The sequence below is a fragment of the Panulirus ornatus genome, chromosome 57, assembly GCF_036320965.1.
Source record: "Panulirus ornatus isolate Po-2019 chromosome 57, ASM3632096v1, whole genome shotgun sequence".
NCBI classification, from domain to species: domain Eukaryota; kingdom Metazoa; phylum Arthropoda; class Malacostraca; order Decapoda; family Palinuridae; genus Panulirus; species Panulirus ornatus.
The window spans coordinates 4536342-4561297 of NC_092280.1; the positions used below are offsets into that span (position 1 = coordinate 4536342).

The following is a 24956-nucleotide window of genomic DNA, read 5'->3' on the forward strand; positions in this document are numbered from 1 at the left end:
AGAAAAAAAACTAACGGTCATAACCTTTTTGTTTTGGACAGATACAACCGCTGCTTTCGGACGTCTTTTCCATTTTTACCTCAACTGACTAAGCAGTTTCGGACGATGGTATGTAAGGGTGAGCGACGCGTCGTCTTCCAGGTGAGCTGACGGTACGTCATTTAGCCTCATTTTGTAGTCGCCTATTTTTTCACCCAAGGGCAAACAAGCCATTCCGCTCGTTTGTAGAACAGCTCATCAAATGATAAGTCTGTGTGTAAACTTAATATTTCTGATGCTCATATCATTCAGTCCTGGAGAAAAGTTTTGTTCCACAATTTACCGTGAACTTGTCTTGATTTGAACGATAACTTCCGATATTTGTGGATGATGATGTACTTTTTTTTTTGAAGAAAATACTGGTCAGGCTGGTTAGTGTATCTTGTGACGTTACGCGCTGTGTGGATTACCTATTGGGTAACGCCGCTGATGACTGTGAGCATTTTAGGAGGTTCGTTTCACCGCTCCTGCGGTGATGAGTAGGTATAGCGAGGTTGCGATGCGGCGCGCGTTGGGCGGGTATACAACGGCGCTACGTCGGGCACCGTTGACTGTGAGCGTCACCGTAGGAGGTTGTGAGGAAGCTGCCGTTCTCGACCAACGCACCGCCGATATGATATGATTGGCCTCACACACGTCTTTCACAGGCGTTGCCCCTGGTAATCATCTCGCTCTTCCGCCGCTCCTCCAGCCCAAAGCACCGGCAATTATCGTGTTTGGACCCGAGTTATCAGGAGAGCAATATGGTTCTAACCCAGTTGCGTGACGAGTCGTAATCCAGCAACAGGTGTGCTGGAAGTGCGTTTTTCCAGAATGCGTCGAGCGTCGGTTGCATGCGTCGTCGTGTGGGGACACCGCAGATCCTTGTGGTGTAGAGAGAAGAGTGTTGCTCGGTGGGAGGGGAGGTGGTGTTGGGGTGTCGGTAACGAGCAGTTAGCGCGGGTGGCGGCGGCGGCGGCGGTGGCGGCAGCGGCCGGGGGTCGCGGCCGTACCGTCCACAGTCGCGCCGTCACAGTCTCGCCGAGCGGCCGCTGCACGCTGTCCCCGCTCGCTCTTACTCACGCGCGCTGTGCCCACTACACCACCAGGACTCCCTCGCTGCCTCCTGCAGGAGCCTCACGCCTCCCCACCCGCCACGTGGTGAGTACTCTCACTCACCCTCTTCCCGGTGATGTCACTGCGTGCGTGTGACGTCACCGTATGTGTTGACTATCAGTGCTAGTGCCAGTGTCATCGTGTGTGTGTATGTGTGTGTGGGCGTGCTGGGGGGCGGCAGTAATGACGGAATTACCCGTGGTGGGCGTGCAGGTCCGGGTGTGGGCGGAGTGCCTGCTTGCCTGCCTGCACGCCCGCGCGGGGACATGCTCGGCTTCGCTCGCCAGCGGTGCGGTTGGGCACTGGCAGCAACCGTCTACTGGTCCAGAAATAACTTTGTTTAGATGTAATTTGAAATGGCTTGTCAACAGCGTGGGTCGGAGGGCGTTGTGTAAGCCAGTGTCCTGACCTGATATACCGACCGTTGTGTGAGGCTGACCGCGAGGTTAGGCTGACCTCATCACCCTCACGCTGCCGTCACAACCCCCCCCCCTCCTCCTCCTCTCCTCCTCCTCCTCCCCTCTCTCTCTCTCTCTCTCTCCCTCTCTCAGCCACCCCCTCCTCCCCCCAGCACCAGCCAGCCACCTGCACCCACCACCACCACCACCACCACACGCACGCCACTCTACTGCCCGCTCATCACTACGCAAGTCCGCACAAGAAGCTCACGGACTTCACTATCCTGCCAGTCACGGATGTACTTACCTTCCCAGTCACGGACAGTTGGATAACCATGGTCGTGGATCTTACTGTAGCCCTGCTGATCACGGACGAAGAAGGCCTTGCTCTATGTCACGGACCGTGCTAGCCAAGGACCCACCAAATGCTCGTTAACAGAAAAAAAAGAGAAACCAACAGAAAACCGTGTTAGGTGCTTTGTGTATGTTGTTACAACGTAGTGTTAGTTAAGGTTTTGATGAGTTGAGGACGATCGGCATCCCAGTTGGTGGTCTGCGAGTCGAAAATGACGCGAAGAAAACAGGAGGCGGCGTGGTGACGTAGTGAGAGTAAGTGCTGGCCATGCCCGCCTCCGTCTCTCGCCGCAGACGTTCTTCATGACGATTGTGTGATGTGAATAAACCCAGTCGTGAGGTACCTTGGCTTGGCGTACTTGTATGGGGGCTGGTTCATCCTCCCGCCTACCCAAGCCTCCTCCGTGGAGGGCCGATACACCATCCCCTTCTCGTACAAGCCAACCTCGCCACATGACTGGACGCAAGTGTGGTATCCTCTCCTCCCAACCTCACCAAGGAACAACTGTTGCACTGGTGTACTGTGATGTGGTGTTGGTGGCTGCTGCTGGTGGTGATGGCTGTTGGTGGTGGTGGCTGCTGCTGGTGGTGATGGCTGTTGGTGGTGGCGGAGGTGGCGGCCAAGGCTCTCGCTGCGGCCCAGTGAAAGACTTGCTCTCCTCCGGAAGTTCCATTACCATCTAAGAGGTACCGACCGCCATCCCTGCCTGGCCGGCCGCACCGACCCTCCGACCCGGCACGACCACTGAGCACGACGGTACGACCCTCAGGGTAGTAGCATGGCACGACCACTGACGTGACCCTCGGGGGGTCACATGACCACCGACGTGTGATGAGACCCTTGGCGTGAGTCAGGTCAGGTCATCATACCCGAGGATGCTTACCGTCGTGTTGAAGAGGTTTAGGGATGGTGGTGTGTGGCGGAAACCATCGGACTTGTGGATGTGGCGCTGGAGTAGATTGATAAGGGGATGGTGAGAGGGAGAGGGGGAGGGTGACTGTGTACGTTGGGGGTGGAGTAACAAGCGGGAACTCCAACGCACTCGTGTGCACTGTGATGTTGTGGACGTGAAGAAAATGATTGGGTGATCAGAGACGAACGTGGTTGAATGTGCAGTGTTAAGTCATGAATGTGATAATATGGTGAATATAGGAGCTTCGGGGAGGAGGGGGTTTAGAGTGGAGTTAGTACGTCTGTCGTGCTTTTATATGCTGCTCGAGAGAGACTTGTGAGGTAACTCTCTCCCTCCGCCGCCGCCGCCTCCTCCTCTCCATCTTCACCGTATGGCGTGACTTGAGAGACAGCGTGTGGACCACTCACTATCCGGTGATCCCTGGGGAGAGTGCGTGCGGGGGACCGACCAGTAACGGAGGGAGCGTCTGGATGTCACACTCCAGTGAGTGGTCCCAGTCTCCTGGTGGTGTGACTGGGTTGACTGGATGTGGCAGGACTGGCTACATCAACCCAACGATTGTCCAGTTAGGGCATACGAGTGTGTGACTGTGTGTGTGTGTGTGTGTGTGTGTGTGTGTGTGTGTGTGTGCTGGCATATGCTTGCCTAGTGTTGGACCTCTTAATTATACGACCATCTGAATTCAGGTTTCGTAACATCTCCATTGAGACGTGTTTTACTACGCCCAAGCACGTGATTTACGCCTTCCAAACACCGGTACTGCGTAAAATATAAATGTTCTTGTTAGTTTGGGCCGCACCTGCCTATCAGTGTGCCATGCGTTGTTGACGAATGGGCTGAGCGCATGCACGTGCTTGCGTCGGGTTATCAATACATACGGAGTGTAACGGGACTTTCATATGTATGGGAATCTCTCTGTTCCATACCTGCATGGTGTAGTATGCATGTTCATGTCTGTATATTGGTTTTCTTCGTATATATGACGTGCGTAATTACCATGACCTTGTGTGTGTGTGTGTGTGTGTGTGTGTGTGTGTGAGGCAATGATATAGATTTCGACATTAATGTCGGACATGTGCTTGGTGCTTTTCCGGGGGTGTACGTCTGATGTGTTTTATGTGTGGATCGTGTGTGTGTGTGTGTGTGTGTGTGTGTGTGTGTGTGTGTGTGTGTGTCTGGTGCGGATAGACAGCTGGGGGAGGAAAGCAACAGTGGTGGTGGCCTGGGAGGAGGTTGTTGCCAGCTGGTTGGTTGTGCTCAACAGGCAGCTCCACCTGCCAGATGGCTCTCCTCACTATCCTTCCACCAGCCACACACACACACACACACACACACACACACACACACAAACTCGTATACCCTCACACCACGGCGGTGCGCCACCCTGCCGTGTGATCCTCTGGCTCTATGTATGACCCTGCAGATCATACCCAAGGGTCGGTCCTTCGTCTTCAAGAGTCGCACCGTCGTTCCCAAAGGTCGTGTCGTCGTCCCCGAGTGCCGTTCCGTTGTTCTCAAGGGTCGTATCGTCGCCCTCAAGTGCCGGAACGTTGTTCTCAAGGGGAAGGGGTTGGGGGGGGGTGTACCGTTCTGCGTAGGGTTCGAACCGTTGTGCTCAAAGGGCCGAGAGCCATCGTCTTCATGGGGCCGACAACACGTCAGCAGATGTATCGTCTTGTCTGTTTGGATAAGAGAGCAGTTTATTGTTGAACGTCAGTCCTCGTTCACAACTGCCGTTCATAACGACAAGCCTTCGATCACCAAACGCAAGAAGTAACTTGTTCGTATCCCGTTAATGATGGAACCCGTCACTATATACAGTGTCGAACCCGGTAGGTCATAGATTGACTCTTCCGGAAGGAATGAGGTGGACAGAAGCCTAAAGGAACGTAAGATTCATTGTGGAAAACGAAGGAAATTGTCGTGGAAATAAGGCAGAGGGCTTCCCAAACCTGGTCACCAGTACGCTGTTTCATCACACAATATGAGGAGGTCCTCCGCCGTGTCTCATTCTGTTTTACAGCGAGGTCGCCTTAGCCCCCCCCTGACCACGACCGTGCGACATCCTCCTGACCTCTCAGGTGGGTCAGGTCAAAGCCCAGGCCATCTTACCCTAGCTAGGGGTCGTGTTTAAGACGTAGAAGGTACGCCATCAGCAAGTGCATCTCTGGAAGGAACGTACATGCGGTGGCAGAGTCGCCTGTTCTCTCGGGCGATGGCAATGCCAGAGCTTGCAAACGTTCTAAGGAGGAACGTTTAGGCGACGGCAGTGTCAGTATCTGCAAACGTTCCGGGGAGGAACGTGCACACGATGGCAGTGTTAGTACCTGCAAACGTTCCGGTAGAAACGTGTAGTCGATGGCAAGTGTTAGCCTGCAAACGTTCCAAGGAGGAACGTGTGGGCTATGGCAGTGTCAGAGATTGCAAAACGTTCCAAGGAGAAACGTTTAGGCAGTGGCAGTGTCAGCCTGCGAGCGTTCGCGGACAGGAACGTACCCAGCGATGACTAAGGCTGTAAACGTTACAGAAAACGAATTCAAGGGAATAGTGGAAGCAACAGCAAACAAGCGGATGCTTACGAGGTTGTTTGTGGTAGTGAAAGAGATCAGCGCTAACTCGGACAGTAATGTGTGGAGGACTGAAGCCAGGTAGAGAACCTGGGTGAAACTACGTATCAACAGCTTCAGCTTCGAAGGAGCAAATAACACAAGTGTCGGAGGTTGACTTTAAAGAAATCATGCATTCGTAGTTTGTTTTTGTAACTATAATTTGGCATTTCAGAGGGAAACCTCCATTCCTGAGTCTGCATCCTTTGCTACAGGTGAAATTAGGCAAGATTTGGCGTTAAGCAGCTGCTTAGACCAAGGTGTGGAAGGGTTTGATTCTCCTCTTAATACCTTTATGACACTGCCTCTGAACCTCTTCTGTTCTAAGGTGAATAAGTTAAGCCCGCATGAATAGATTATATAGGATTTGTTTCTCAGACCCAGGATTCGTGTTCACAGCTGGACGCTGTAATCTCTGTTCTCTTAATGCCTCTTGCATGTAATGCCTCCAAAACTGAACTGAACATTCCGAGCGGGAAAGAACCGGTGAATTGTAAAGTGAGGATTAGTTTGTTGGACTTTGAATGCTCACTCCTTCGGGAAAGTTAAGAGTTTTGTTCGACTCTGCTGCTTCTGCGCACACTATGGTCATAGGGTCAGTGAGAATGATCATATATATATTTTTTTTTTTTTCGCAAGTTACCCTATGTATCTCAAAGGGTTTATACTGTATCTTGTATTTTGATTTTTATTGCTGAACTGTAAAACACCGTAGTTACCTGTATTGAAATCAACTTCCCGCTTATGAAGACGTCAGCTTGTAGATGTAGATGGTCAGTATACGTTATAGCTTTACTCTCCATTTTACTGGCCTTTTGAGAACCCCAGTATGTTGCATCATGACCTATGATCAAGGTCTTTCATACACATGGTCGTCGGAAATAGAGTAGGTCCCAGGACTGATCCCTGAGGTACGCCAGCTCCTACGTCTAACCATCCTCAGGCTTGACTGACTGCTCTTGTTATACGGCCCATCTGCCATTTCTTAGCCACCGAGGAGGCACTGCACCGTGAGACTTAGCGTTCGCTAGGAGTGATTCATTGAGGAACTTAATCCAAATTATTGATATCAATCGTTTTACTCACAGTACAGATTGTGTAGTCACCAGCGGATAATGTTTAGGTCGTGTGCCGTGTATTGGTAGGGAATAAGACCTCCCCCCACCACGCGAACGACAGAGGGCCCTCTTTGGTTTGATGGCAGACCCAAATCCTCAGGTCGAGCTCACGGGGTTCAAGGAGGACATGGGGAGGAGTTGCAACACTTCCTCGCTACCGTGACAATCGCACGGGCCTTGTGTGTGTCTGTCCTAGTCTGGTGTAGCCTGTCAACCCCTTCTTGCTGGACATTAGTACCCGAACGCAAAACAGCCCAGCCACCTGGGTTTCCCTCAACCCAGCCACATGGGTTTCCCTCAGCCTAGCAACATGTATTCCCCACAGCCCAGCAACTTGTATGCCCCACAGCCCAGCAACATATTTTGCCCATAGCCCAGCAACATGTTTTCCCCACACCACAGCAACATGTGTTTCCCACACCCTAGCAACATGTGTTTCCCACACCCCAGCAGCATATGTTCCCCACACCCCGGAAACATGTTTCCATTAGTTTGATAACACGTGTTTCCGTCATCCTAGCAACACGTACTTCCATCATCCTAGCAACATATATTTTCATGCGCCCAGCAACATTTGTTTTCATCACCCCAACAACATGTGTTCCCCTCATCCTAGCAACATGTGTTTTCATCAGCCCAGCAACATTTGTTTCCCTCAGCCCGGCAACAGGTGTTTCTCCTAGCCTAGCAACAGGTGTTTCTATCAGTTTCTACAAACATTTGTTTCTCCTATCCTAGTAACATGTGTTTCCCTCATCCTAACTACATGTTTTCCTCAGCCTAGCAAAAGGTGTTTCGCCCAGTTCAGCAGTGGGTGTTTCCATTAACCTCAGCAACATGCGATTTCCTCAGCCCAGCAACATGTTTCCATAAACCCAGCAACACGTGTTTCCCTTAACTCGGCAACATGCGTTTTCCTCAGCCTAGCAAGATATATTTCCGTCATCCCAGCAGCACATGTTTCCTTCATCCCAGCAACACGTGTTTCCTTCATCCCAGCAACATGTGTTTCCTTCATCCCAGCAACATGTGTTTCCTTCATCCCAGCAACATGTGCTTCCTTCATCCTAGCAACTTGTGTTTCCTTCATCCTAGCAACATGTGTTTCCTTCATCCCAGCAACACGTGCTTCCTTCATCCTAGCAACACGTGTTTCCTTCATCCCAGCAACATGTGTTTCCTTCATCCCAGCAACATGTGTTTCCTTCATCCCAGCAACACGTGCTTCCTTCATCCTAGCAACTTGTGTTTCCTTCATCCTAGCAACATGTGTTTCCTTCATCCCAGCAACACGTGTTTCCTTCATCCCAGCAACATGTGTTTCCTTCATCCCAGCAACATGTGTTTCCTTCATCCCAGCAACACGTGTTTCCTTCATCCCAGCAACACGTGTTTCCTTCATCCCAGCAACACGTGTTTCCTTCATCCCAGCAACACGTGTTTCCTTCATCCCAGCAACATGTGTTTCATTCATCCCAACAACATGTGTTTCCTTCATCCTAGTAACATGTGTTTCCTTCATCCTAGCAACATGTGTTTCCTTCATCCCAGCAACATGTGTTTCCTTCATCCCAGCAACACGTGTTTCCTTCATCCCAGCAACACGTGTTTCCTTCATCCCAGCAACATGTGTTTCCTTCATCCCAGCAACATGTGTTTCCTTCATCCCAGCAACATGTGTTTCCTTCATCCCAGCAACGTAATGTTTCCATCAGTGTCGTAACATGTGTTTCCCCTCAGCCCAGCAACATGTCTTTCCCCTAAGCCGGAACTCACCACTGTATCTTCCAGCATTCGTATGTTTGCCGCAGCCTTACTTCGTTTCTTTATTACAGTCTTACTTCATATGTTTGCCGCAACCGTGCTTCATGTGTTTGCCGCAGCAGTTCGGCATGCGTTTGCCGCAACCTTACCTCATTGCATCATGCGTTTGCCTTACTACATATGTTGCTTCATGTGTTTTTCTCAGCCTTGCTTCATGTGTTTCTGCTTTCCCACTAACGAGTGTTTTGCATGTTTGCCGCATGGTTGTCTGTGGATAGAAAGAGGTGTTGGCTGCAGCCAAGGAAAGTGTGTTTGCCGCAGTTTATGAGTTTCTTTTGCCGCAGCCGAGGAAAGGGTTTGCCGCAGCCTGGGGAGAGCGAGGTTGCCGCAGGAAAGTGTGGTAGTCGAAGCCTAGGTCGTGTGTGTTTTTCTCGTGCGATATGATGTACCTCCCGCAGTCTAGTGGGTGCCTGTAGCACTTGTTGTGTTCCCACAGCCAGCGATAGCGAGTTTCCCGCATGCCGGAGTACTGCCGCAGCCAGGAATAGCGAGTTTCCCGCATGTTGGAGTACTGCCGCAGCTAGGAATAGCGAGTTTCCCGCATGTTGGAGTACTGCCGCAGCTAGGAATCGTGAGTTTCCCGCATGACGGAGTGCTGCCGCAGCTAGGAATCGTGAGTTTCCCGCATGGTGGAGTACTGCCGCAGCTAGGAATCGTGAGTTTCCCGCATGGTGGAGTGCTGCCGCAGCTAGGAATCGTGAGTTTCCCGCATGACAGAGTGCTGCCGCAGCTAGGAATCGTGAGTTACCCGCATGGTGGTTGCTGCCGCAGCTAGGAATCGTGAGTTTTCCGCATGCTGGAGTACTGCCGCAGTCTGGAATGGTGCGTTTCCCCGCACCTTTGGTTTGTTGGCGCAGCAGCCTAGGATGTTGCGCATGTTGGTTTGTTGCCGCAGCCTAAGAATCGTGTGTTCCCCCGTGCTTTAGAACTGCCGCAGATTGAGATCATGTGTTCCCTGCGTGTTGGTGTATTGCCGCAGCTTGGGATCATATGCTTACCTCATGCTGGTGTATCGTCGCAGCCTAGGATCATATGATTCCCGCATGCTGGTGTATCGCCGCAGCTTGGGTTCCTATGATCCCAGCATGTTGGTGTATTGCCGGGGTATGACTGTGTGTTTCCCGCATGCTGGCGTGTTGCCGCAGCCTGGGATCGTGCGTTTCTTGCATACTTGAGTATTGCCGCATCCCCGGATCGTTGGTTGGCCGCAGTGTAGCGTCGGGTGGGTGCAGGTGGCGGCCGGCGATGCGGGGTGTGGGAGGCGGTACGTACACACTCACACACACACACACACACTCCGGTCCGCCCTCACCCCTCCACACACAACTGTGTCAACTAACTACTCCCCACCCCGCCTCACTTCCACCAATCACCGGCAGGTCCGCGTATATCCAAGCTAAAGGCCTTAACGATCCTTGAACCATGTACGTAATCAATTAATATTTAATGAAGACCTGATGTTAGCACGTTATCAATTAGCCCCCGTTTTTCCCCTAAAGAGGATCCTCTCGTCCGGGGCGGGAGGGCGGGGTACTGACGGCCCCGCAAATCTACCAACTCAGATAACAGCTCTACTGTTTACTGGCGGGACGTGCGGCAAACAGGGCAATTAAGTGGCAGTGGTGGGTGTGCCGCGGGGGTAAGTAGCCGTCCGCCATCCTCCCCCTCCCCTCCCAACAGACCAGAGCAGACCCCCATGTGTCCTGGTCGGCCGGCCGGGTCACCCCCCACACCGCAGACACCGTTACCCCGGCCATTCCTAACTCCCGTACTGCTCCATACTTAGCCCGCCTGGTCCTCGTATGCCCCAAGACGCCTCCCGCTCCTTGGCCATCCACTAAGTAGAAAGTTGTCGCGTTAACGTAAGGTTTCGTGGTGTCGTGTGTGACGTAGGCCGAACGCGGGAGAGTGTCGTGGAGGTCGTGTTTCCCCCCCCCTCGCTTGGCTACACTGTCGCCCGTGTGGCGGACAAAGCGTCGTGTCTGTTCGTGACCGTCATCGCAAGCCGTGGGTGGTGTTGATGTTTCTCTGGGGGGTTATAACGCGCCCACCCCGTCGCCTGCTGACCGAGGGTCTAACGTGCACGCCCTTCCTGATGAAGTGTAGTTTAAAACAACCTACCAGAGCGTGTGCATGGACGAGGTTGGAGTGAGGTGACCTGAAATGTGAGGACTGTTGAACGTCCCGGTTCAGGTGAGGCTGGGAGGTTGGAGTGATGGTCAGGAGAGGCTGGCTTGGCGTGGTAGGCTGGTGACGTAGATGGGCTTAACATGCTCGGTGGTGGCGTAAGGTTTTGGCTTGCTTGGAAGTGAGGTAGGGATGACGTGGCGTGTTTGTGAGGCAGGGTTTGGCTTGCGTGATGTGAGGTAAAGGTTGGGTTTGCGTGGCTGTTAGGTAAGGCTGGGTTGCGTGGTAATGAGGTGAAGGTTGGTGTGCGTGTTGGGGTGGTGATGAGCGTGGGTGTGCGTGACGGAGGGGACAGCGGGAGGAGCGTCACCAGGAGGCAAGGCAGGCGGGGTGGCTGGCGGGCGGGCGGGCTGTACCCTCAGCACCCACACAGCCCTGGCTGGCTACGACACCGCCTGGCCAACGTGCACCACAAGGGACCTCTCACACCCGCCCGCCCATCACCACTGCCGCCCCGCCCACACTTATTATTTACCCACAGCACATTTTTGGTTGTTTGTCAGGCTGCGTAATTGTAATTCTGGGGTTATCAAAGACCTTTCTGGTAGGTGTTATCATTATATTACGTGAAGATGGTCTTCCACCCGTAGTGTTTCAGTAATGGTAGTTGATTACTGTTGTGATGATACCCGGGACACTTTGAGGAGAGCCTTCATCATGAGGCAGCAGCAGCAGCAGCACGTCGCCACCGCCGCTCGGCCGCTCACACACGGACCCCCGGCGACTCGCGACTCCGTGCCAGCGCTCGCCAGAGACATCTACTTCACCCACATATTTCTCACCTGATTTCCATCACACCCTCGCCAAATTTAAACCCAACCCTCCCTGCACCTACCCCTGTATGACGGTTACTATGTGCCGCCTGCACGTACGACAGGATTAAATTGCTTGAAAATTAGACGATGTTTGTTATCGGTTGTCGCCCGGAGCGGCCCTTGCGACCAACAAACCACGGGTGCTCTAAGGGGCGGCATCTTGCACTGAGGTCAGCCTAGCACCGCCGCTCCCACCACGCACCCTAAACCCTCGTCACCCTGCCTCACCTCCTGCTCTGCTCTAGCTTGCTTCGCTATCCGAAGGAACTAGTCGCCTCGCGCTTAGTACATGTATCTCGTTGACGTGATGGGCGACCGGCATGATTGATGGCTTGTTGGCTCAGGTGTGGTGGAATTAGAAGGGCTTGGGTACGAAGTGTGGTGGTGGTGGCTAGGGAGAGGCGGTGTGAGTGTGGCGAGGCAGGGGCTAGGCTGAGTGGCGGCGGGAGCAGCGGCGGGGTCCGGGTTTATGACGTCGGCCGCTGGTGGTGGTGGTGGTGGTGGACTATTGGCGGGTGTGACGGATTAGACTGTGAGCGGCGGTGGCCACGGCCCCCGTAACACTATCCCAGCCTCGGTACCTGTCCGTAACTGTACACTCCCTTCCACCGCCGCCGCTTTTACACGTTTCCCCTCTCCGCTTCGATGGTCGTCTACGGCTCTGAGATAACCGCCATATTTCATAAAAGACCCAATCATTCTCGGCAGAGATATGCCTCGTTTACGTAAATATGAGAGTAAAGAGGAGTGCAAGAGGTGGTGGTGCTGGGTGGGTACAGGTGAACGAAAGGGAAGGTAACTTAGCGCGGGGAAATTAGGAGGACAGGTCATCGATTTTGTCGTCTTCCCCAAGACCTGGTTTGTTTTTCACTTAGGGAACCGTGCTTTTGTACCCTGCACCAGCCCCCTGCCTCAACGTCACCCTACCCTGCACCAGCCCCTGCCTCAACGTCACCCTACCCTGCACCAGCCCCCTGCCTTGTCACCCTACTCTGCAGCACACTGCCCTAATGTCTCCCTAACGTGCAGCACACTGCCTTAATGTCGCTCTAACGTACATTAACCTGCGTTAATCTGTCCTTCTCCTGCAGCATCCTCACTTGATATGACCCTACTTTTCATTAACCTGCCTTAATCTGGCTTGCTGTGCCCTGCCTTAATGTGACCTTACAGTACCTTAAGTAGGAAAGTAGGACCGTACCCAACAGTAACATGCCCTAATATGGCCCAACCCTGCAGCACTCTGCCTTAACATGGCCTCGGCTAACAGTACCCTTCCTAACTGTGGTCTTGCCTTGTTTCCCACGGTACCCTGCTTTTATGTGGCCCTACCCCACATTACCCTGCCTTGAGTGGGCTTACCCAACACCACTGTGCCTTGATGTGGTCCTACCCTACATCACTGTGCCTTGATGTGGTCCTACCCTGTTTCACCTTGCCTTAATAATGGTGTACTCTTAGTGAACGCTACAGCACTCAGTCTCATTGGGTTCCTGCCTTACAGTTCCATGCTTTTGTAGCCTTACCTTACCGTGCCTTGCCCGAACGTAGCCTTACCTTACCGTACCTTGCCCGAATGTGATCTTAACCTTACAGCATCCTATTTTAAACTAGCCCTACCGTACAGTACCCTACCTTACAGTATCTTGCCTCTGGTTGCTCTGGTTGCTACTTTTGATGATGGCGTCCTCCGCCACTGTTAACGTGGACGTGGCCCTACCCTAACCTGTTGACGAGCCATGGCCTTACGCCTTAGGGAGGACCTTTGTCGTATTTTGGCTCTGCCCTGCAGTGTGGCCCCTCACGCTTGGCCTCCGTATGGGTTCCTTGCAGCCTTTGAAGGGCCGTTGGCGGGGACCAGGCGTGGAGGGGAGAGGGGTTGGTGGTCAGGCTGGCGGGGGATGGTGGTGGTGGTGGTGGCGGGTGGGTAGGCCTCCTGGGGGTTGGCTTTCTTGGAGCGGCGCGGCGGCTGGGCTGGCGTCGGGTTCTGATGGTGAAGAGTAATGACGATCTGTGGTGGTGTGGTGATGGATATGGTGGTGATGGTGATCTGGTGTGGTGATGGTGATCTGGTGTGGTGATGGTTTATGGTGGTGATGGTGCGACGTCCTTTCGTGTTTGGTGGTGGTGATGGTGTTGTGATGGGAGGGTGTTCGCTCGTGGTGAGAAGGATGAGTATGGTGTAGGATGTGGAGGTGTGGTGGTGTGAGGTGGTGGTGTTCGTGCCGGCGACACCGGTGTCATCAAGTAGGAGTTGCGTGGCCGTGGTCGTCCTGACCCATCTGGCGGGCCCGGGGGTCAGCTGAGGGGCCGTGGTAACAGGCAGCACTGTATGCACAGTTGGTCGGCGGTCGATAGGCAGGGAAGCCCCGAGGAAAAGGAGCAAGAAGAGGAGGAGGAGGAGGAGGAGGAGGGAGGAATTCTTCGGCTACCCTGAGTTAATTACGCATTTTGGATGGCGAGGCTGCTCGCCCGCGCCCCGGCCAGCTGCTGTAATAGCGGCCGCCACGGCTCATGTGCTTGGCTGCTGCACCAGCTGCTGCTTCGCCACTTGGGTGATGCTGCACTAAATCAAGTGCTTCGAGGTGCTGCCGCTGCCGTGCCTGTGGATGTGCTGCGGCTGTGCTTGTGTGCTGAATCTGCCGTGCATGTGTGATAGCTGTGGTTGAGCTGTCGCCACAGTGCTTGTGTGCTTCGTCTGCCGTGCGTGTCTGCTGCTGCTGTGGTCACGTCCTGCTGCTGTGGTGGCGATTGTGTGCTGTTGCTGCCGCTGTGGTGCTGCTGCCGATGTGCTAGTGCGGTGCAGCTTTATTAATGTCTCAGCTGTGAACTTACATATCTGTGGATGGAGACGTTTGCATTACACACGAACCCACGTACACACACACACACACACACACACACACACACACACACACACACACACACACACACACACACACATACAGACAGACAGATGTATTTATTTATAAACATATTTCCCACATTCATCGCCGTATGAATGGACCTGGGTTGGAGATGGCGTTGTCGATGTGATCACTGGGTGTAGCGGGTGTAACGTAAGGGGGGGGGGGGACTCGTACGGCGTAACCCTAGAAGTGTACGGCGGCGGCGGGGGGGAATGTGTGTTACGGTAGCGGTGGCGACGGTGGTAGCGGGGCGCAGGGCGGCACGTGACCACCCCCAGGCTGGGCCCCCCCGTACCCCCTGGCTGCCGCCGCCGCCTCCACTCCTCGCGGTCTTCCTCCTGCTATGCTCCTGCTGCTCCGCCACCACCACCACTCTCGTTTGTAAGCCCATCTTGGCGGCAGTCGGCGGCTCCCGTCACGTCTGGCCGTGGTGGTGGTGGTGGTGATCGACCTGGGGTGGCGTCGTGTGTACCGCCGGCTGCGTTACGTTACGTGTCGTTAGGGGCGGCGGGGAGTGTCATCAAGGCCAGGCTCGGGGATGCGCCACCTCCCCGCCCCGACACACCCCGCCCAAGGTAGTGGGGGGGGGGGGGGAGCCTGGACAGCCAGCCAGCCACCCCCTCCCCCTTCCTTACCCCCCGATGGCTATCTGACCGCACCCGATACCGTATCATATCTTTCGCCGCTCTCGGCCGCACCCGCAGCTCTCCAGCCCGCCCGCACCTGCCCACCCGAAGACGATGTTCACCCGCATGATGTACTGCTGCACGGGGCTTTGGGTACATCAGGTGATGGTGAGGTGCAGTTGTTGAGGATGGGGGTGTTAGGTACAACAGGTGGTGGTGGGGGTGTTCTACAACTGCTGGTGGTGGGGGGTGTTCTACAACAGCTGGTGGTGGGGTGTGGGATTCACAGCTGGTGGTGATAGGGGTGTAGGATACATCGGGTGAGGGTAGTAAGGTGGTCCGAGGCTGGAGGAGGAGGATGCATGCGTCAAAAGAGGACCCTTTCTTGAGGGATCAGTGAAGGTGTCCTGGCGTAGTGGGTCGGAGAACCCTCTGACCTGACAAGTAAGGGCTTCTTCCTCCTCCTCCTGCTGACGGATCGTGTACCGATAGCCCTTCCCTCTGACCCTCTGGGGAAGGATCCCCAAGAGGCAGCTGTCTCCACTGATCCCCCCGGGTCCCCCCAAGCTTTGAAGTTTCTTAACCTGACTCATCTGGGACGTCTGCTGCTGCTGCTGCTGCTGTAGTATCATCCCTCGCCAGCAGCTGTCCTCCCCCACTCCTCTCTGATCCCTCGTGTCCCTGGCTGCTGCTCTTGTGCTGGAAGCTTGAACGTTATTGATAACCGTGTGGTGTTCATCGTTGCGTCATCATGGCGGCCTCACACAGAGTGAAACGTGTTTTCTCGGTCCCGATGTCCTTGTGATGATATCATGATGCTGATGATCATAACAGGAACAAAAAAAAAAAAAAGACGAAGGAGAAGAAAGTTAGTTATGTTGATGCAAACTGAGGCTGAAGCTACACATGAGACGGACAGTTAGGGCTGGAACAGAAACGGGTTGTTGAAGTAAGCGTGGACGCAAACGCTGGGTTGGTGATTATTGATGATGTTCGCAATGGATGGGATGGATGGTGGCTGGTCTTTCGGTGGTCCGCGGGAGCTCGGATAGAGTTGTCGTGTGGTTGTAGTGCCGAACTGCAATTCTGGGACGAGAGATCGCTGGTGGCAGGCGCTGACTGTAGCGGGAATGGTGCTGTTCGTCTCCCCTCCTCCCGAATTGTCAAATGAGGTCGCTGTCATGGTTAGAGAGAGTTGGGAAGGCCTTTGTGTTGAGCGCCTCTCGATAGGTAGTGGAGATGTAACCGCGAATGATCGTGTATGCCGTTTTCAACACTTTTTTCTAGTAGCCCCTTTTTGTGCTGGATAAGGAGGAAGACTACTGTGCGAAGGAGGCATACGTGAGTACGTGGTGTATGTGTATTTAGGTATTCTTGAGTGCTGGTGCAGGGAGTCCAACAGTCTTGTTTCGTCTGTAGAGAAAGTGGAGACGGTAGGTAGCTGGAGCATTTGATGGATGTTGTTGACTCACTTCACCTATAGTAGATTATGTTCCAGTGACTCCAAGTAGAGTCAACAGTCTTTGAGAGAGAGAGGTTAGTATGACAGCATGGGGGGGTGTGGGGTTTGAGACAGGGTAGGGAGCAAGGCTGACATGCATGACTAGGGTCATGATTACGTCCATGGTGACCGTCATGGTGACGTCATGGTGACGTGGTCGGTGGCGGTCCAGTCCTGCAGGTTGTTATGGTTGTTCCGGAGGACGTTGTCGTCGTCGGGAAAAGTTGTGTGTGTCGGTGCTGCCGACAGACATTTGGAGTTGTCGGCATACAGTAGCGTCGCCGCTGGCTGCCTCCTCTCAGCTACGCTACGGTTCTCGAGTGTTGGATTTTGTAGTCACGCGCTCCCATGTTATGAAACTGTATGCAGGACCTCGTGAGCCATCTTGTAACGTAGGCCTCACCAGCGGGAGGAAGCTTAGCCGACACTGACTGTTCCCTACGGGAGGCCTGTGATTCCCCCGTGGCCCACCTTACGACTTGACGGCTGCGCCCACTCTACTACCTGCCTCTGGAAAACCCATGCGGCAGCCACCTGGATCAGTCAAGTCGTCCCACTGGCTCTTGCACCCGAAGGCACGCCTTTCGTCTGGAAACGTCTGCCGTGTGACCGAGGCTCATCTTTCTCCACATTGGAGCCTGTGGGGGAATCTCCATTGTCAGGTGCCGCAGCCTCGAGGTGCATTCCTTGCCAACAAGGGCCCCATGAGACGTCGTTAGCTCCGTCTTGTACTGCAGTTCCACCGTGATCTCTGCTACGCCTCATCCCTTGCATCACAAACCCGGCAGCCGCCGCGTGCGGTACTCTGCAGACGACGGAACCTCATCCTTAACCGCCTCCCACATCTGCCGCACAGGCAGTAAAGCTACTGTACCATGGTAACTGCTCCTCCTCTTCTGCTGCACGAGCTAGGGGTCTCGGCGTGCCCTCCGTCTGGTACCTGCACCACCACGAAAACCCAGGCACCGACAGAGCTCTCATTGGGAGCTCCTGCCACACCAGCGCCGCGGGACTCCTGCCACACTTGCGTACATCATCTCGCCTTCTCTTCTTACCTTACCCTGGCACTTGTTACCCAATAAAGCACTGTATTATCACAAGTGTTTCAGTACCCTTCTCTGATTACTTACCATTACAGAAGAAGTTAGACACCTCCAAAGTACTTTCATCGAACAGGTGCATCTATTTAGGCCACCATGTGTAATAAGGATTAGGAAGCTCAAGGTTCACTCGTTTTCCCGTGGCCTGCGGGATGACACGGGTGAGGGACTTGGACGATTTGAGTTGGTCCCTTGGAAGCTTACAGCCTGACCACGTTCACTGAGGAGGTCTGTAAGGCATGGTACGAGGTCTCTGCAAAGACCATCGTTTTGGTCTTGATTTCTTGGTCTTTCTGTGGCTTATTTGGTCGAAAACCTTGTAGTGACTAAAAGGTTAGGGCAGGAGAGGCCGTGCGTCTCTCTCGAGGTTGCGATAGAAAAACTCGAGGAAGCAGGAATCAGTGGGCGGTGCAGGAAGTCTTCGTGTTACCAAAGTGTTGAGGGTCTATGGATTGTGCAATGCGTCTGTTTGATTTCAGTTGGGTGCCTGCCTTGCCATAGAGTAAGCAAGTGGGTGGTGGGGGATCGAGTTGATGGCAGTGGGTCGTAAATAAACGAGACGTTGTGGGGATTGTTGGCTTTGGTATTAAGGAGACTCGTAATGTCTTATGGACACCGGTGCGTTTTTACCGATGGAAGGAAAGCACTGGTGACGGAGCAGAGAGGTTTGAACTCACTCAGGGAGGAAGTCCTCGCACAGTTTTATTTAGTACGCGATCTTGTGTAGTGCGCTACCTCAGTTCATTGTCGCCGTCTGGTGATATCACGAACCGACTCGTAGGGTGTTAGGGCTGGGAGAGAGGCGATGTCAAGGTTGGGGAGTCACTGGCAGACGGTGGCTAAGTGATGTCACGAGCTACTGCCAACGCAGGAAAGGAGGGAGTCTGCTTGCTCAGTACGCTCTATGCTTTCAGTTGCCCATATCGCTACCTGGAGCAGGGGGTTGTAGACGTGTGGTCCAGGGCCGTGGTGGCGTGGGAGGTGGGATGGGATCATGATTTGTGCCGGGATAGCTACGGTGACCAGGCTGGTGGCCAGTACCCGGGCAGGTAACTCCGTCCATAAGATAACTCGCCAGCGATGAGACTCGCCTTATCGGCCGTCTCGGTGCTCGGCAGCGCGTCTGTACCCCGGCGTTACGGAAAGCTTGATAAAAGCAGTTCACTCGTGGTCGACGCTTCTCCATGTCATGTTTGTCATACAGAGAGAGAGAGAGAGAGAGAGAGAGAGAGAGAGAGAGAGAGAGAGAGAGAGAGAGAGAGATGACTACCGTAATGTAAGGGTCTTCCTCAAATACGGTTTTGATGTAGGTGTGCGCAGTGTGCATTGCGTGAGATAATAGTGTTGCATTAGGTGGCGTGGTTGGACCTGCAGGTGTGGGAGGTGAGGTACCATGTCCGGGGTGGGTGACAAGGGTCCGTCATCACAGCCTCCCTCCTCAAGGTTGCTCCGGATGAACCGCACCTTCTGCTGGTGTGGTGACGCACCTGCCGTGGGTGCAGCTGGATCCGCCCCGCCTCCTGCCGGGGATGTAGCTGGGTCGACCCCGCTTCCTGCCTGGGATGGGCTAGGTCAACCCCGCTTCCTGCTGGTGATGTGGCTGGGTCAAGTTCATCCTGCAGGAGATGTGGCCGGGGTCAGCCGTCTCCTGTTGGGGTGTGGCCGGGTCATACTCATCCTGACGGTGGGTGTGGCCTGGTCAGCTGCCTTTTTGCCTGGGTGTGGCCTAGTCTGCTTTATCATGTTGGGGATATGGTCAGGTCACTCCCACCTCTAGCCGGGGATATGGTCAGGTCACTCGCCTCTAGCCGGGGGTTTGGCCGAGACAGCAACCTCCTGTGGGTGTCATCGGATAAGTCCCGCCTCCTGTCGGAATGTGGTCGGGTCAGTGGAGCCTCCTGCCGGAGGTGTGGCTCGGTCATCTTCGATTCCTGTCCGTGGTTGTCGCAGGGTCAGACGCTTCCCACTGGGGTTGTGGTCGGGTCAGCCGCCTCTTGCCGGGGGTGTGGCCGAGTGAGTCCCACCTCCCCCCAGCGGTGTGGTCGGGTCAGCCGCCTCTTGCCGGGGGTGTGGCCGAGTGAGTCCCACCTCCCCCCAGCGGTGTGGTCTGGTCAGCCGCCTCTTGCCGGGGGTGTGGCCGGGTGAGTCCCACCTACTGCCAAGGGTGTGGCCGGGTCAGCCGCCTCCTGCCGGGGGTGTGGTCCACACGGGGTAGGGTGGGTGTCTGGAGGTCATGACTGGCCATTGTTCCCGGGCGGCGTTGTTCGCTCCCGCCGCCAACGCCGCTAACTACTCGACCCGACCCTCGTAATTCATCACCCCCATTATAACCTCCCCCTCCTCCTAGGCCCTAACTCTCGCTAATTACCCCCGAGGAGACCCTTATTAACGAGGAAGGCTGGAGTTATGCTTGACAAGGGATTAGTTAGTGCAGGAGACACTACCGAGCTGTGTTGTCCTCCTGGGTGGACGTGAGGCAGGCTCCCGCTGTCGTCTCCGCCTCACAATGGTGTCTCCACCTACCACCCTCGCCAAGCCAGCCCCCAGCCACCATCCCCCGCCCGTAACACCATGACGACGCTACCATTAGCGTCGGGGTTGACAACAGCTCTCACGACTGCATCGCCCCCTCCAGAACGCCCTTAACAGCCTCCTGAGCTGGACCGCCGCCAGCCTCCTCCTCCTCGCCATCAACCACACCGAGACCGTAGTCATGCCTATCAGTCCCGCCTCGCATCATGTCCCACACCCTCTGTCTCACTGCCCCCCCCCCCCCCCCCCCCCAGGTTGTTCAGGCCACCAAGCTTCTCGGTGTCACACTGGACGATATTAGAAGGTGGGAAGAACACCATCGTATTATCCTCCAGCTATCGTCTCTACATTCTTCTTCGTCGACGTAGAATGGTTGGGTTCCTTGCGCCTGGACTCGAGAACAGCTCCACAACTTTCATTCTTCCCAGACTCGCCAATGCCTCCCCCGTTTGGGCCTACTCCCTCTCCACCCCACAACAGCGATCACTAGGAAAGGTGCTGAAAAGAGTGTTCAGTATTGTCCTCGTTCCCTCTTACACTACCCATCAAGAGGCGGTCAGCACACTGGTCCTTCCAAATTTTTCCAATCCATCACCCGGCCGTCATCGGGAAGAAGTTACCACATCACCCCGCCACCATCCTTTGCCGCCAGAGATCCCTCGTCCCTTGTTTGTAGTTCTGAACCATAGAAAGATTGAGCCCATCTGAGCGCGTACACACGGCTGCAGAAACAGCCCAACCATTGTGAACGTATGGTTATGATCTATACCGTCTGTGTGAAGACTGACGCACGGTTAGCCATAGCGCCTTTGTAGTTCTTATTTTTCTCTGCATTTGTTCAGCCTCGGGCTTCAGATGTAGATTGTTTAGTAAACCGTCAAACGTATTATTATTATTATTATTATTATTATTATTATTATTATTATTATTATTATTATGATTATGATTATTACCGTCTCGAACTAACATCCTCCCCCCACAGTTCCCATCCCACAACCTTCGCCCACAGCCTCCACCCACCCAGTGTCCACTGAGCCTCTGCCCACAACTTCCACCCAAAGTGTCCACTGAGCCTCTGCCCAAAACTTCCACCCACAGTGTCCACTGAGCCTCTGCCCACAACTTCCACCCAGTGTCCACTCATAGCCTCGGTGTACCGTCTCCAGCCAGTCTCCGCTTGTCACATTACCTGCACATCCTGCATCACCGTCTAGCTTGTGGCTCAACTGCTGTCTTCCCTCCTATGCTGCTTCACACCAGCCAGGCCCCAGCAGCCGCCTGCTGCTGCTGGTGTAGTTGCCTCTCGCACAGCTGTGTGGTGGAGGTGGTGGTGGTGGTGTGGGCTGGGCAGCCAGGCACTAACACAGCGTGACATGTGCCCGCTTTCTCCCGCTCCTCTCAACTTGTTCTGGCGACGCTACCACTTCCTCTCTCTCTCTCTCTCTCTCTCTCTCTCTCTCTCTCTCTCTCTCTCTCTCTCTCTCTCTCTCTCTCTCTCTCTCCGCCACCCCTCTCTGCCCAGCCCCGCCTCACGTCTCCCTCGCCTTGTTAGCCCTCAGTCCCGCCTCGCGAGCCCTACCCCACCTCACGTCTCTCACTTTGTTAGCTCTGCCTCTGCCCACCCTCAGCCCTACCCCACCTGGTCCCTTCTGCCCACCCTCACCCCTGCCCTACCTGGTCCCTCCTGCCCACCCTCACCCCTGCTCCATCTCGTCCCCTCTACCAGTCCTCAGCTGTGGCACTCATGCGAGCCATCAGACCCACCCCGATCTGACCTAGGGAGGCCATGGTGAACGCATCTGAACGCTTCTTGAATCTACTGTCTGGTCCAAGTGTGTATGTGTGTGTGTGTGTGTGTGTGTGTGTGTGTGTGTGTGTGTGTGTGTGTGTCCTGGACTTATTCCTGGGAGGACATGTCACACGTGCCTGGCGCTGTAGCGCTGCCGCACCTGCAGGCGGCGTCACTTGGCCCTCTCGCCGTGAAACCCGAGGTCCGAGTAAACATGTGAGGTGAGACGTCTGATGTGTCCACTTATCTCTTGGCCCACCTGCTGCCTGCCCGCCCGCTTGCCCGCTCGACCCTCCCCGCAACTTGGCCTGCCGCACACCCTTGCCCCTCCACCTGCCCTGCTCCACACCACTTCACCTCCCAGGGTACCCTTCACTTTAGCCTGCTACATACCCTTGCCCCTCTCCCGTGGCCCTCCACTCGACCAGCTCGACACTCTTTCCCACAGGCTGGCCTGGTGTGCTCCCTTGCTGATCACCACACCACAGATATTGCTGGCGCGGCGGAGTAATACACCTGGGGACTTTCTCTCTGGCCGGAGCTCCCTGCCCACCGCTGGCTCATCGCTACCCAGCCCTCCGCTGCCCTCCCGCCCTGCCTTCGGCTGCCCGCACCCTCGCGAACCCTTCCTCAGGACATAGATACTCACGTGCACATCAAACCGTGGTGCAGATGGCGGTGGTTGACTTGGAGGTGGTGATGGCCCAGCCTGTAGTTGCTGGCACCCGAGCCACGTTGCTTGGCCACAGCCGAACTAATGCTTCACACGTCTCCCTCATCTCGTCTGCCTGCTACTAAAGTACCGCCATTTCTGGAAAATATTTGAGTTTGATGGTTTGTGTGGTGGTGTAGCAGGGGTGATACTGGTGGGTGGGGTTTTATGGGGTGACAGTGGTGAGTGAGACGAGGGAGATGGCACTAGTGGGTGGAACAATGGGTGACACTCGCCTGTGACCTGTGTCATGACACTGGACCAGGGAGGAGCAGGTCCTCAGGTTAGGCATGGCCGCCCCTCCCTCTGTTTATCTACCGCAGGACCAACACGGTGCTTACTCGCTGGGGGTGTTGGGGCTGGGTGGGCGAGGCCTCGCCACACCACCAGCACGTAACGTCGAAGGATACGCCATCCTCCATCACGCTTGATACATCGCCAACAAAAACTGATAGGCGTGTCCATCGCCACCGCGCCATCATGGTAGGGGTGCGCTGCCATCCCCACACTATCACCCTATAGGGCGCACCACCACCACCACACTATCAGGCGTGGTGATACTCCTCCACCACATCCCCCTTATCACTACCCAGGCACCGCTCCCTCGAGGGAACCATCCTCACCCCCCCTCCCCTCATCACGCCAGGACGGCAGGCAGGGAGCTAATAAACAACGTACAGGAGACGGGGAGAAATGCTTCCGTAGCCACGAAGATGAGAATACGTGGAATAACGGAGGACAAAATGATACGATGAATGTAGAGAAAATAAGTTTAAAAAAAAATTCATCTTGCAGGAGAATGTTTCAAGAGCTGAGGCATACGGGTACTGCACACCCTCCCAGTATTGCACACATGGCCACAAAAAAAAAAAAAAAAATGAACCCTAAATCGCTTACTTTCCTCCTGTTTACGTCATCACTCGTACCTTCCTGAGTGTGGCGGAGTATTGTGGGTGAGGCTGGGTTGGCAGTAGGTGGCTGGAGTGACGAGAGGGGTTGGGGCGGGGGGGGGGGGGGGGGGGGGGGGGGGGGAGTTGGATGGGAGCCGGACGAACGAGGAGGACGGGAACTCGCGAGTGGCGTCGAGACTCCGCCGTTCGTTGCCACTGACGCTGGCATCAGCTTACCCTGCAGGGTGCTACCCGGACTGCCACTGCCTCCTCCTGCGGCCCACCGCTCCCCTCGCACCTCACCACCTCACATTGTTCCTGAGAACCCCAGCTGAACCCTGCGACCCTGGCCTGGGCCCTGTGAACCTCACCAGCGCCCTACGGGCCCACAGCTGGCGTCCTCACAGACAGCCACCCGAGTCTGCACAACCCCAGCGGGTTTTAGATCCAGAGAAAATTAGGAACGAAGTCCGGAATGATAGGGGGAGTGGAGGAAGACCGGGAGGGAGCGGAGGCGGCGAAGACAAGTTCCAAGGAAGTGGGGAGATGAGGCGGAGAGTGGTGGCGAGGGGAGAGAGAGAGAGGGGTAGTGGGAGCGTGGCAGCACGGGAGGGTGTGTCTGAGTATGGTGGGGAGGGTGTGTGTGGCTGGCTCAGATAATGAAGGGTGAGGGAGGCAGGTCCTGGGGCCTCGGCGGTCAATCACAGGCGGGGATCACGAAATCAATCAATCGATTTGGCGGATGCCCCGGTGTCCGCGGGCGTGGGCGGCGGCTGCTGGCACTGGCGGAGACACGCCACGCCCACGCCCTCGTCGTCACACTGAAATGCTTACTCCTCTAGACTTACCGTTCGCTGTGAGTGATCAAATGGAAAGCAGAGCCTGCCAGGTCTTTGGTTTGTTCTAGTATTCAGGTGTATATGAACGCCTGAACGGCAGCAGGTGTGCGGGCACGCCTGTACGACAGCAGGTGTACGGGCACGCATGTATAACAGCAGTCGGTCGGTCCTTAAGGAACTTTTACATATGGCTTTAGGATAAGCTGCGTTATCACGGGTAGGTGGGCTTAGGACGGGTGGTCTAGAACTTGGGCTGTGGACGGGTGTAGACGGGTGATGTGGTATAACGAGGAGTATAGACGGGTAGTGTGTAATGGGGCTGTTGACAGGTGTACCCATCGACCTTTCACCATAACCTGGATAGAGTTGGTCAGTTTGTATATTTACTGTAAATGATACTGTAGGGGTTGATGTGATGCAGCAGTAACGTGTGTTGGTAGTGTTTAGTAGGGCGAAGGTGTTACTAGTAGTGTGTGGTGTTAGTGTTGCATGTGCTGGTGTGTGGTGGTATTGGTGGAAGTGATTGCTTATACTTAATTACTTATTTGTAGTGTGGAGGGAGGGAGTTCTCCGCACGTGTGGTCCCTATCTCTCGTGTACAATATCTACTGTCATATGACTTATCAAACTTATGTGATCGGTTCACATGTACAGTTTCACCACCTGGTGTACTCCATTCACCCACGACTCGTATACTGCAATGATATT

General features: G+C 54.8%; 1 protein-coding gene across 4 annotated transcripts in view; it reads left to right on the forward strand.

Moving 5' to 3' along the window:
- Nucleotides 1-980: 980 nt before the first annotated feature.
- The window catches only part of LOC139766115 (uncharacterized), a 330050-nt gene continuing 306074 nt past the window's right edge, over nt 981-24956 (forward strand). For 3 of the 4 annotated variants that reach the window (XM_071694324.1, XM_071694323.1, XM_071694326.1), the window contains exon 1: nt 982-1179. The gene's annotated coding sequence lies outside the window, so the exon portion shown is untranslated. Of the gene's footprint in view, nt 1180-24956 lie in introns of all 4 variants that reach the window. The other variant, XM_071694327.1, reaches the window with a different exon arrangement.